This window comes from Pavona decussata, unplaced genomic scaffold, assembly GCF_977016875.1.
Source record: "Pavona decussata unplaced genomic scaffold, jaPavDecu1.1 SCAFFOLD_395, whole genome shotgun sequence".
In the NCBI taxonomy this organism is placed as follows: domain Eukaryota; kingdom Metazoa; phylum Cnidaria; class Anthozoa; order Scleractinia; family Agariciidae; genus Pavona; species Pavona decussata.
Genome location: NW_028145766.1, coordinates 248,466 through 261,207, shown reverse-complemented (window position 1 = coordinate 261,207; position 12,742 = coordinate 248,466). Strand labels below are relative to the sequence as shown.

Below are 12,742 nucleotides of genomic sequence, written 5' to 3'. Positions count from 1 at the left end.
ATTAACCTCGCTACGCTCGGGCCTTCGGCCCTCGCTTCGCGAGGAATGAGCTTAAATTATTGTTTCCAATAGTAACTTGATCACTGCAAATGGTACATTACAAAGCAACGTCTAATTTTAAGCATTGCCAATTTGTCTTTATGTGTATCTGGCGACTGAGGACAGGGACCAAGAATTCATTTAACTACTGTGGTGATTGCTGGTTTTAAAAGCGCACGCGTGGAGCACCCTGGGTAAGAAAATATAGTAACCTATCGATGCGAGAAATTTTGGCTCTGGTCATGACGTCACAGTCCGTCAGTCCGTTTGCGGGAAGTTGCATGTCCGACTGCGTTTTAGAAAGACAAAAGACATTTTGAAGACAACAAAATAGAAACTTCTTTTATGTATTTATTGAATGTGTCTACAAATGTAGTAAAGAAGAGGAAGAGAGCGACAGAAAAATAAACCAAGAAAGCAGGCGACGAATGAGCAAAGCTCATCGTAATAGAGAATCACTGAGAGCACGAGTAACAGCCGAAATATCAGTGTAGACCAACGGAAAAAATAGCAGGACAGAGCATGATAAAAGAGACCAAATTATACTGAACAGCAGCGGGAGAAACAAAACGACAGTGCCAAGAAAATTACTCTTTAATAGACGGAACATCATAAATAGCTTTACGGCAAAAACAAGTCATAAAGACCGAGTACTGAAAATTAATCTTTAATTCTACGAGGATTTCTTCTGATTATGAGTGTAACTAGACAGAGTAACGAATGACGAGAAAACGAGTAACGACAAAAAAGTCCACAGGTTAAAAAAAGTAATAAAATATATAAATAAATATAAAAAGAAAGAACAAACGAGTAAAGGGAAATAAAATTGGACAACGTAAGAAAAGGCAACTGATAGGAAATGAAAAAGTAAAGATAAATTGCCAACGTTCGTTACGTGGAAAGGAATCAAAGATATCTTCGCGCCAAAAATATCACTTGGCCATTTCGTCGATTACGGCTGGTGTCAGGGAAGATATGCTCAGAGGTTTTCTTCCTCTTGTGTCGCATAGATTTGTTTTACAGAGGACAGAGCTGCACCAACAACTACAACTGAAAACAAGGGAGCCATTATAGCTCTCTACGGGGTTAATATCTTGTGGTTACGGAAGAAGTATAAAAATTTTTTTATGTTTGCGTGATTGTTTGTCTGTTCGTTTTTGGTTTGGAGGCGCATGCCTATCGCGTGCTTGGAGCTTCGAATCAATGCATAAAAGAATGTGAATAAATTAAAAGTGGTTCACGCTGCAATATTCAAATAATCTTCACACTTGATTTATTTTTCTTAAATTTTTCTTTTCCTATCCTGTTTTTCCCGTTACCAGTTTTCTCTCTATTTATTTTTCAATTTTATCTAATTAAAGCCAACAAGACAGCACTTTAGAACAAGAACTCTGAACTCATTTCTAAACGCCGCCATGAGAAAAAAAAATACTATTTTTATCGTGGGAGACACTCGTGTCATGGAATTTCAACTTCTACGGTTTGGAGCGTAATACACCGTCTCTTCCCTTCAATACTATAAGCTAAATTCGATTTTGAGACGGCATTACGGCTTTATAATGGCAGCTAGTTGGGAGAATATATATTCCGTCTTGGGCTCCGTCGCTTCGCGACTCCGCCCAATACAGGATGTATTTTCTCCTAACGCCGTCGTTATAAAGCCGTAATGCCGTCTCAAAATCAAATTTAGTTCTCTATCGCTATACTGACATTTTGTTGAAGAGAGTAAACGGATAAAGTACAAACCGTGCGCTGATTGAAAGAGAAATTCTTACTTCTGTTAAACTGTGGCCATCGTAATATTCGTGCGCCAATTTTTTTCTCGGAGTGGGTTATTTGATTTTTGGCTTTAATTTTTTCGTCAATGCAAAACTTTACAGTCCATAAAGCACCTACCATTGATGAAATAGACAAGCTAGTAGGTTTGAATATTTTACCAGCAAATTTTATTTAAAATTTGATACCGCCGAGACAAAAACAACGACATGAAAACAGTGATGAATAAACCTCACAACCAGAAGCAAGGATAAATAAAGCAACCATACTAGTATCCAAAAACGAAAACAGAGCATTGTTATCCCAGCTTAGATGCCGTGGAGATTTAGAAATTTGAAAGAAACCAAGCCGCGAAGAATACTGTAAAAATTACCGAATCTGCCGTTCGGCGCTACGACAAGAAGATCAAATTGACAGAGCTGAGCCATGAAAGAGAACGCAGCAGAGCTCTTGGAGCAATTTTTTCTAGAGATAAGAGACATCAGAAAAGAAACAGATCCTTTTGCTTTGAAGATGCTATAATTTATTGGAATTTAAGCTCATTGTTATTTACCGCGGCCGCTTTCACACTCAAGAAAGTCTTTTAAGTCAATTTCTGTTAATCGAATTTAACTTATAATCACTCTTTTTCGCTTACCTTCAGGAAAAAAAGTTGTATCCGCTGTATCATGGTACATAAGTTCACCACAAAAAAATATGATAAGTGGTCCTTTAACAGTGTCAGAAGCTTTGTAAACTCAAATGAAAAGAACTAAACAACATTATTAAATTCTCAGCCTCGGATAATGCATTTCTGGCGTTCTGATTGGTTCACTAAATCCCGGTTATTAGCTCATATACCGCAGTTTGACCTTATATGGAAAACGATTGCCCCCGGTGTCGCTAAGCTAAATTTTTTTTTCGGTGGGAAGCGAAAGTTTCCTCGGAAAAATGGAGAAAAAAAGAAAAAAAAGCAAAGAAAGAAATACCAGTGAGACTATGCCATCTCAATATAACAACTACAATTAAAGCCACAAAGTTCGGTATGACACTATTTAATGGTAAGTGTCTCTGAAGTTTCTTTTAAAATCTTTAAAATTGCAAGATTTTACGATTTAGATCACATCACAACAACAATAACAATCGGTTACCTTCAAAAATTTCAGGATGGCTTGCAAATCCTGGCGGTAAGAGGATAAAAACGATCGAAGAAATTTCTCAGGAAGAGCTTTATGCCTGTCTTTATGTTTTTACGCATTTACGAGCGGCGGCCATAATGTTCGTTTCCGTCGCTCGGCACCACTCGACAAAAAATTTGCACAAATGTGCACAGCTCTAACGCCTCTCGATAACCTTGAAGTTTAAAAACTTGCACTGAATGCTTGTCTTAGTTAGGTTGTAACTAGTACACTTGGACTTGTCTGAAGTGTTTTAAATCGTCCGCGAGCAATTCAGTTCAGCATAAAAAAAAACCGTCCTTGATCCCTTCCTTCGCTCGGCACCACACAGCAAAACATTTGCTCAAATGTGCACAACTATTACGCTTCTCGATGAGCTGGAACTTCAAAAGCACTTGAATGCTAGTCTCAGAAAGGTGGTAACTCGTACATCTAAACGTTTCTTGAATTTTAGATGTCCGACTGTGTCCGATTTTCTTCGCTTTCGATTTTTCATTCAACTCCGTTTGCAAAGAGCTGCGCGTGTCATGTGATCATTCAGTGTTTCGCGCGCTTTGGTCGGAAGTTGCCTCAACATCCGGTCGTTTTAATTTAAAAGAATTTTACTTGAAATAAAATTTAGTAAACTTCAACAGCAATATCCAAACGCGGAGAATTTAATAAAACAATTATTCCATTCGCGCTTAGGGGATATGAGATAAGTTATAGCCAACTCGGCTATTTCGGCTCGTTGGCTATTTCAGCTATTTACCATCTCATATCCAACGCGCGCTCATGGAATAATTGTTAAATAATTTATTACTTATTAGGCGCAAATTAACATCTAAATATGATCAAATGCGCCGCACAACTATAACTACGAATTATAATTACAATAAAATATACTTAAGAATACCTAAAATTCATAATCTAAAAGTATTTAATCTAATAACAGGCAAAAGCCTTCCTAAATAAATAAGTCTTTATTGTCCATTTAAAAGCCAAAACGTTATCGATGTCCTGACACCTGCAGGCAGACTGTTTCACAATACAGGAGCAGCTGAGAACAGAGGAGAGAACAGCTCAATGGTGTCGCTGGGTGGGTCTGAAATCAGTATAGGCCATTCACTAGACTCAGTTCAGTAGCAGACGTCATACGAAACTTCCTGCGCGCGTTTTCAGTTTCCAGTTGTCATGATCACTTTACATTTAATACTATATTAAGAAATCCAAAATACCTTTAGAAGCTAAATCAGTTGAGTGAGTCAGAAAGTTGTCATACTGGCTAGAATGAGTATTTGAAAAACAAAGAAACCAAAACAAGAGGGAACCAAAAAGGATGCATATACACACACAAAACACTATTGTATTTATAAATCATGTATAAAAAGGCAAAATATAATTATACAAGGTTACAGTCAGAGCCACCCAAAGGTTCATTTAGGTGGATATCTGTTCGAATGATCTTTCGTAACGCTGAAAAAACTAATTCCTTTCGTTTCGTTCGCGAGAGGGCAAATATGTCGTTAACACCTAGCACTTTCCTAAAAACCTGCAACAAGTGCTAGCACGTTTTTAATAGTTAAAAATTTCAGCTAACTATAGGGCATTCAAATAAACCAATCTCTGTTAGCTTTAGCTGAATATGCCTTTAAAAGGGCAGAAATGTAATTGTTATATTAACATCTTAAATAATTGCTGAAACATTATAGCATAGTAGCAAACAAAAAAATCGAAGAGTACATGGAGAAAAAAATGGCCATATTTTGGTAGACGCTCTCAAAAACGACCACTGACTCAGTCAGTTACATGGCTTTATCTGGCTTCCAGCAGCTTCTCTCTATATACTCCCTTCAAATTCGATAGTTTTTCTCCCTTCAATGAAACCCTTATAATTTCGCTATTACACCATGGTCATCTTGATGCTCAAATTACGTAACGCTGGTGTTTACGTTGCACTGGTCAACACAAATCGTAGAGCTTGGGCTACCTGTGTTTATATGACCAAAATTTATAGGGGAAGTATCGTACGAATTCGATGTCATTTCAGAACCCCAAAAATGTTTATCTGTTAACAGAAACAAAAAATAAGTGTCTACTTTTGTTATAAATTATCTTCCCAGTGTATTATATAAACTGTTGATTAGTGCCTCTGGCCAGAGACAGAGTAGGTTGAAATGGATTGAAGCTTAAAAAATGTTAGACTAAAGTTTTTCAAGTTCTCGCATTTTTGTTTCCAAAATGCACTAGAAGAGATCACGAGTTGTTCCTTTTCATAATTGAGTTGATTTATTTCCTCTCGTTGTTCTAAAATTTTTCTCTAGCTAATTGAAGATCTTATTTCAGCATTTTCAACAAAAGAGATTAAAAACCTCATGACACTTCCCACTTTAACGGTTTTTCATTGTTTTCTATTGATATGAGAAATTTAAAGTTGGATTCAGTTTGTAAAGCACATTAAACAATTCTCCCTCTTTCACTTTTTCACGGTAAACAGTGAAATTACACACTAGAAAGCAGCCGAACAGCGGTGCAATAAAATAAATAAACAATCAAGTTTGCGGGGTGGGGGGGGGGGGGGGGAATACTCGTATTACTTAGGGGTGTGAATTTCGGATTTTGGTCTCACTTAGGGTGTTCTGGGTAAAACGCCATTATATTTAGCCGTGAAGGTCTCGATTAGGGTTGCACTCGAAAAGTTACTGCAGTTTTTATTTGTCTATGTTTTAAAATGGTCTCTTTTAGGGGGTGAAAAGAGTTTAGGCCATGCCCAGATTGGTCTGCTTAAGGGGTTTAATTCAAAACTTCCGACCAGCATCCCCGCCCCCGACATATGAGAGTCCCCCCACCCCACACCCCGGACGAGTTTGCCGTAACTAATGCGCTGTCAATGTCCCGACAAATAAATTATAGTCCAATTAGCTTAACAAAATAAATTATTACTAATTACTAACCTCACTTTTTTGGTGTATTTACTGTCGTTGAAGGAAAGGGAGTTTCTTGGTTCAAAATTTCATAAGGAATGAAAACAGGAGCTTTCCCTGAAACCGAAAAAAGTTGAATACTGATTTTACAACGTCATACAGTCTAATCACAAAAAATAATGTTCGGTCGAAAAAAATCTTAGTCCGAACATTTTACCGTTCGTACGGCCCTCCTTGCGCCTTTTCTGGGTAAACAATAACATTACACTGAAAATAACCAGCGTAAGGATAAACTAAACAAACGATCGAAATTGTCGTAACTGATGGGCTGTCGATTTTCTTCTACTTAAATTAATTTTACTAACCTCGCTCTTTTGCTGTATTCACTGTTGTTGAAGGAAACGGAGTTTCTTGGTTCAAAATTTCTTACCTTAGAGAGTGAAAACGGGATCTTTCTCTGAAACCAAAAAAAGTTGAATATAATTTACGACGTCATACTCTAATCACAAAAATGTTCGGTTGACTGAAGAAAAAGTGTCCGAAAATGTTTTCGTCCGAACAAAAACTGAGCATTTTACCGAAAAGTAATACTTCTTGAAATTGTGTTACTAGGTTACAATAATATAACTCTAGAAAGCAAACAATGGTCCAATAAATTTTACAAATTAACGACGGAGCTTTTTCTGGCTTCTAATCATGATGTAAAACTAGGGTACCCTGACAAGGGTATACCCATTGGTTCATGATATTTGTTCCCGAGCGCCTCTGAATTTAGTTTGAAGGAAAATCTAAACTATGGTTTCTTTGGCAGAATCTCAGGTTAACGTTTTTCGTTTCACTGGAAACTAATTTCTTTTGTTTTCGGATGGGCAACGACAAAAATACAAAATGTCGCCAGCTAGCATTTTCCGGCTACGTGAAGCCTGCAGCTAGGCAACAGCGGATTCGGGAAATAAATCCAGTTCCGTTTCCTAAACTCTCTGCAACTTAAATTACAGCTCAAGCTAAACTAATTAGCTCATACAAATATGTAAAAAAAGGCTATAAAATTACCAGGGAACACAGTATTTTGTTGAAATGTTCTTGGAGTGTTTTTGTAGCCCGGTAATTATATGGGCTATTCAGCAGACTCAGAATAACAAATAAAAATTCGGCTATAGTTGTACTTACCTCGCACCGTTGGTCTATTCACTGTTGCTGCAGATAAAGAAGTGACTTGGTTTAAACTTTCTCTCCCTTAAAATCTGACAATCCAAGATTTGCTATGAATTATATATGAAAACAGATGGGTATTGTTTACGATGTGATGTGTCACAAATAGTACAACAACAATACCGCGATTTACAACTTACAAAGTTACGATTATTTTATTACATAAATTATACGTACTGCAAAATGGCAACTGTAGTTATCAAAAAGTGGCGGATTTTAAGTTATTCATCCAGATGAAATGGCTTTATGATAGGGTTTAAACGAAAACTGACAATTGGAGACTGCAGAAAACTTAACTATATATTCGGATGACATCCGCCATCTTTCATTACTAAATCAGAAACCGTGATGGTGGATGTTGTACGGAGCCTTCTGAGAAGGTTTTCAGTTTCCAGTTGTCAGATTACGTATAATGCTATATCACGACAGCCAAAATATCTTTAGAAGCAACCTGGAATTAGTTGAATGAGTCAGAAAGTTGTCATAAGCTTATTGCTTAGAATGATCAAGTAATTGCCCGTTCCGGAGTTTAAAAGCAGAGTGGGAACGAGTTTTTAACGTTTCATTTAATCAGAAATTTGAGCCCGTCACAGTTTACCAAGATTGTGATTCTGTTGCTAGATGACAACCATGCAGAAGGGTTTCAAAAATCAGAAAAATTCATTAGAAACTTTATATCAGAGAATTTGGGGGACGCCATCTCAAAAGTAGAGACATTTGTATGGAATTTGGGCGATCTTTGACAGATCACAGCCTGGTTACTACAAAATGCGACATGACTTAACCTGCATGGTAAACTCACTAATGTGATCTTTCTGGTAAAGGGGTTCATTTCTTCATTTGACACAATTTGGACAATGTATGAACTAGGACCCAGTCCTTCATGAACTTCAGACCGGGCAATTAGAAAAAAAAACAAGAAACCAAAAGAACTGGAAACAAAAAGGAGACAAATACACACACGAACTAAATTAAAATCATGAACACAAAATACTGTTGTATTTATAAATACACATATATAAAGACAAATTAAATAATAATAATAATAATAATAATAATAATAATAATAATAATAATAATAATAATAATGGCGCATTACATAAAAATCTCAATGCTCTTACAATAAACAATAATTTAAGAAATACAATATCAACAGAAGCAAATTTGATAAAAAGTAGATAAAATAAATGACACGAATTTATAGTTAGAGCCACCCAAAGTTCATTTCAGCGGATATCTGTTCCTTTGAAATGTCCATTTAGATATACCGCACATATCAGAGAAGGTCTCTTTAGCCTTAAGAAAATCTTTTTCAGTTTTCTAACACTGAAAAAACTATTCAGTCCTTTTGTTTTCGAAGGGGCAAATATGTCGTCAGAATTGCGGAAAAGCATCAGCCATGATTATGGTGAAACCTGCAACAACTGTTAGCAAATTTTCGCAAGTTAAAATTTTCAGGTAACTAGCATCCGAACAGACCAATCTGTATTAGCTTACACAAACATGTCTTTAAATCTCTGATAAACGGTTTAAATAATTGTTTACACATCATAGCCATGGAAGAACAAACAAAAAAATCGAAGAGTACAAGGAAAGAAACACAACTTTTTGATAGACGCTTTTCCTGATTTCTAAAGCGACCACTCTGTGAGTCATTTACATGTCTTCTGCGAAATTATTCATTGCGACAACTGAGGCTAGTTTGATGAGAGTGAAAACAATTATTATTACAATAAAAAAAGCCAAACAAAACAAACCAACAACAACAATCGCGAGAGCCGAGTTAATTTTCAACCATTTACAAAACAAATAGACGACCCAAATCGTGGCTGCGTAAGAGATTGATGAACTACAAATTAATATTGCCTTTGATAAGTAGGACAATATTTTTACAAATTAAACGACAGCTCCAACTTTCGCAACTCAAAAATCAGTTATTACTACAGAATTTAATATTTTGTGGATTGCTTTACTCATGTTGTATACTCTGCTAACACAAATTTGAAATAAAATTAAAAAAAGCAAAGTAAATGTATATTGAGTGGGAAAACCCTTGGGGAGGGAGGTAATCCCCTATACAAGCTATATGATTTGTTCGGCGCCAAAGGTTATGGCTTTTAATTCGTTTTGGTCTGAAACATGATATAAATTTTAAACATTTTATGGAAAAACCGGTATCACCAAGGGCCATGATTCACGAGGCCCTCCTTGGGGCGCGTTTTTTTATTCACAATTCTGGAATGTGAATGGACAGAATGTAAAATGCGCGCGTTTTTCTATTCCGCATTCTTATTTTGGAATGAACAGAATGCCATTCCATTCAAGAACAGAATGTTGCGAATGAAACTGATCCAAGATGCGGACGGCGAGATGAGCGCTGCGGATTCAAATACGTCTCTACAAGGGAAAAAATAAGGTTACACTTTTGGACAAAATGAAACATTGCTTCTAATTTCATTGTACCAAAAGTACAAGGAAAATTGCTGCGATAACGGCTGCAATGGCAGCCTCTTCGTCGGCCGCCATATTTGTTACGCAATGTTTACTCGGCTAGGACCGACGGGGTTTTTTTTATGCAGACAATCCGAATTATTCCTAGCATTCCGTACCAACCATTCTTATTCCAGAATTGTGGATAAAAAAACGCGCCCTAAGTTGGTCTATTGACTGCTGTTGCAGATAAAGAAGTGACTTAGTTCGAAGTTTCTCGGCCTTAAAAACTGAAAATCCCGGACTTGCTCTGTATTTTGAAATCAGTTGAGCATTACATGTTTAAGACGACGTCGTATTTGTGTCAGAAATAGTTAATGATAGTTTTTTTGTACCATGATTTAAAACTTTTATTACATGCGTGCTGCAAAATGGTAACTAAAATTGCTAGTTGTATGTTTCTCATTCAGGTAATGAGGTTATGTGATGGATTATGAAACGTAAACTGACAACTGGAAACTGCGGAAAACGTACACAGGAAGATTAAAAAAAGAAAGGAATTGTTTTTCCAATGTATGGGCATTTTGCGCTGACATTTTTAAGAAGAAAACGGTAGATTTTCGGTGATTACTGAGGCAATTAAGGCTATCCTAACAGATTTCCATCGAAATGAACCTTTGGTTGCGCCTGATTGTTTATTTATACTTATCACTCCCTTTAAAAATAATCTATAAGCACACAAATTGTAACTTATACATTCCCATACCTGAAGATGGCATTCGAATGTGTCGAAACATGTTTTCTTATGGATCGGTGATGTCTAAGTTTTAATTCGTAGTGCAAGCAATGCGAAAATCTTTTTTATTTCTCCTCGCGTCTCCTTTTATCTGTAGCCTAACTTTAGTAACACGACAACCATGTTAACACGGCCAAACAAAATTTTGCGAGCTCTGACTGCAATTAGTCGTGCCGTTACGATGCTTCACCATGTATTACGCCAGTTTGATTCAGTTTATGAAGCGCATTACACAATTTTACTTCTTTCGCCTTTTCGTTGCGGTAGACACTGTTATTGCATTAGAAGGTAAACGGTAGTCTTATGAAATAAAAAAAACCGTACACTAAATGTCCTCCTAACAAAAAACTGTTAAATTATATAGGCCATTCAGTAGCCAAACAAAATAAGGTTTTATAGGACGTTGTACTTAATTACCTCGCACTGTTGGTCTATTCACTGTTGTTGCTGATAAAGAAGTGACTTGCTTTGAGGTTTAAATTTCTCGCCTTAAAAACTGAAAATCCAGGACTTTCTCTGTATTATGAAACCAGTTGAGCATTGTTTACGACGTCACATGTCGCAAATAGTACAAGTATGACAGGAATAATTTCTTTTGTACCGTGATTTGTAACTGGCAATTTATAATTATTTTTTTTTTTACATACGTGCTACAAAATGGTTATATAAAAAAAATGGCTAATTGTAAGTTACTCATTCAGGTGATAAGGTTATGTGATAGGGTATTAAACGTAAACTGCGGAAAACATACTCAGAAGGATTCCAAAAAGAAAGAAATTATTTTTCCAGTGTATGGAAATTTTGAACTAACATTTTGTCGAAGAAAACTGTAGATTTTCTGTACGAATATTTCCATCCGGAAGTGAACATTTGGGTGTGCCTGATATTTTTACACTTATCACTCTGTTTAAAAATCTGTAAGCACACAAATTGTAAGGTACACTTCCAGAACTGAAGATGACATTTGAACGTGTCGCTGAAACATGTTTTATAAACTGAGAAATGTCGCAATGTCGACAATGAAATAATTTAAGAATAATTTTATTACAAAATAAACCTTACAGATACTTTGATCAGTAACAGACTATTTTTTTATTTAATGTACTGACATATTTTACTATATTTCAAAAGTTTGATAAAATCCAAGTATTTGATTGAGTCAGATTCAGAGAAGCGTCATGATTTTTTAGTAATTATGGTAAATCAGCCAACCTATGGGCTGTAAAATTCAACAGTTTGGCGGGAGATCTTCCTTTTTGAGACTGCTTGTGGAAGGGAGGAAGGGGGGGGGGGGAGGGGGGGGGGAAGGAGTACCCCAATTAGTGGGCAATATTTGAAACTCGGCCCAAAGGGCTCAGTGCCTTTGATACCGAAACGGTAGCGAAATCTAAAATTATAATATTGTCAGGGCTTGCAAAAATAGAATGTGAACCCCTGAGAAGAGTAACCAAACTCCAAACAAAGAGAAAGGGTTGTAGAAAGTGGGCAGAAATTCTGACAGAAATTACAACGGAAAGGTTTAGTACAACGTCAACGTAGCACTGGGCAGCGCAGGGAATCTTTTTCTCTACCTTTGAGGTATTGAGGGGCATACCATTCTGTTCAGCGTCAGGGGCCAATGGACTGCTGTAAACGTTTTTATGGAAAAGATTAAGAAGTTAACGTCCACCCCTTCCCTCTCTGATACTTTATTTAGTACCTCCCTTCCGCCGCTTCCAGGAAAGTCTGAAATGTTTTTAGATTGGTCTTCTAGCTAATTATTTCACTCCAAGGGACTTCCATTCATGAAAGTATATTCATTTTCATCCACTACAGATTCAGTCCACCGTTTTGACTCAGGGAAGAAACGATCTCGATTTACTCTCCCCCCCTCCCCTCCCCCCCTCTCCTATGATAATGATATGATGTCCAGGCCTACAATAAAATAAAATAAAATAAAATAAAATAAAATAAAATAAAATAAAATAAAATAAAATAAAATAAAATAAACTGACGGTTCATAAGTTCAAGATTTAAATTTTTTGAAGTACAGTGGAACCCTCGTTAATACGTGCGCCAGAGAGACACGTAAAAGTGTCCGGTGTACTATCGGTTGATATCGATTACCGATACCACTCGATAGGAATCGATAAAGAAAAAAGTTGTGAGTTGGAAGTCGATAAGGCTTGGTTTATCGATTGTTATCGATTATCATCGATTTTTATTTGAAACTTTTTTTTTGTCAATTTCTACATGTAAAGATTGACACGATGTATTTTCTTTGGTTTTATGGAGTCATTCAATCGTGGATATGCAATGCAAATCAGCAACAAGCTGATACTAATAGAACAAGAAGGCTACAGTGTCCGTGCATATATAAGATCGAGTTGGACTTTCATCTACGCGAGAACGCCACAAAGGAGATGCAAGATGCAATCGACAGCGCTGAG

General features: G+C 36.5%; 1 long non-coding RNA gene across 1 annotated transcript in view; it reads right to left on the bottom strand.

The window, feature by feature from the left end:
* LOC146451177 (uncharacterized) overlaps positions 1-7,111 on the bottom strand; it is a 63,434-nt gene extending 56,323 nt beyond the window's left edge. The window contains exons 1-2 of the long non-coding RNA XR_014860087.1: positions 7,046-7,111; positions 5,906-5,992 (exon numbers count right to left, since the gene is read on the bottom strand). This is a non-coding gene — a long non-coding RNA (uncharacterized LOC146451177). The remainder of the gene's footprint in view (positions 1-5,905; positions 5,993-7,045) is intronic.
* Positions 7,112-12,742: the final 5,631 nt, after the last annotated feature.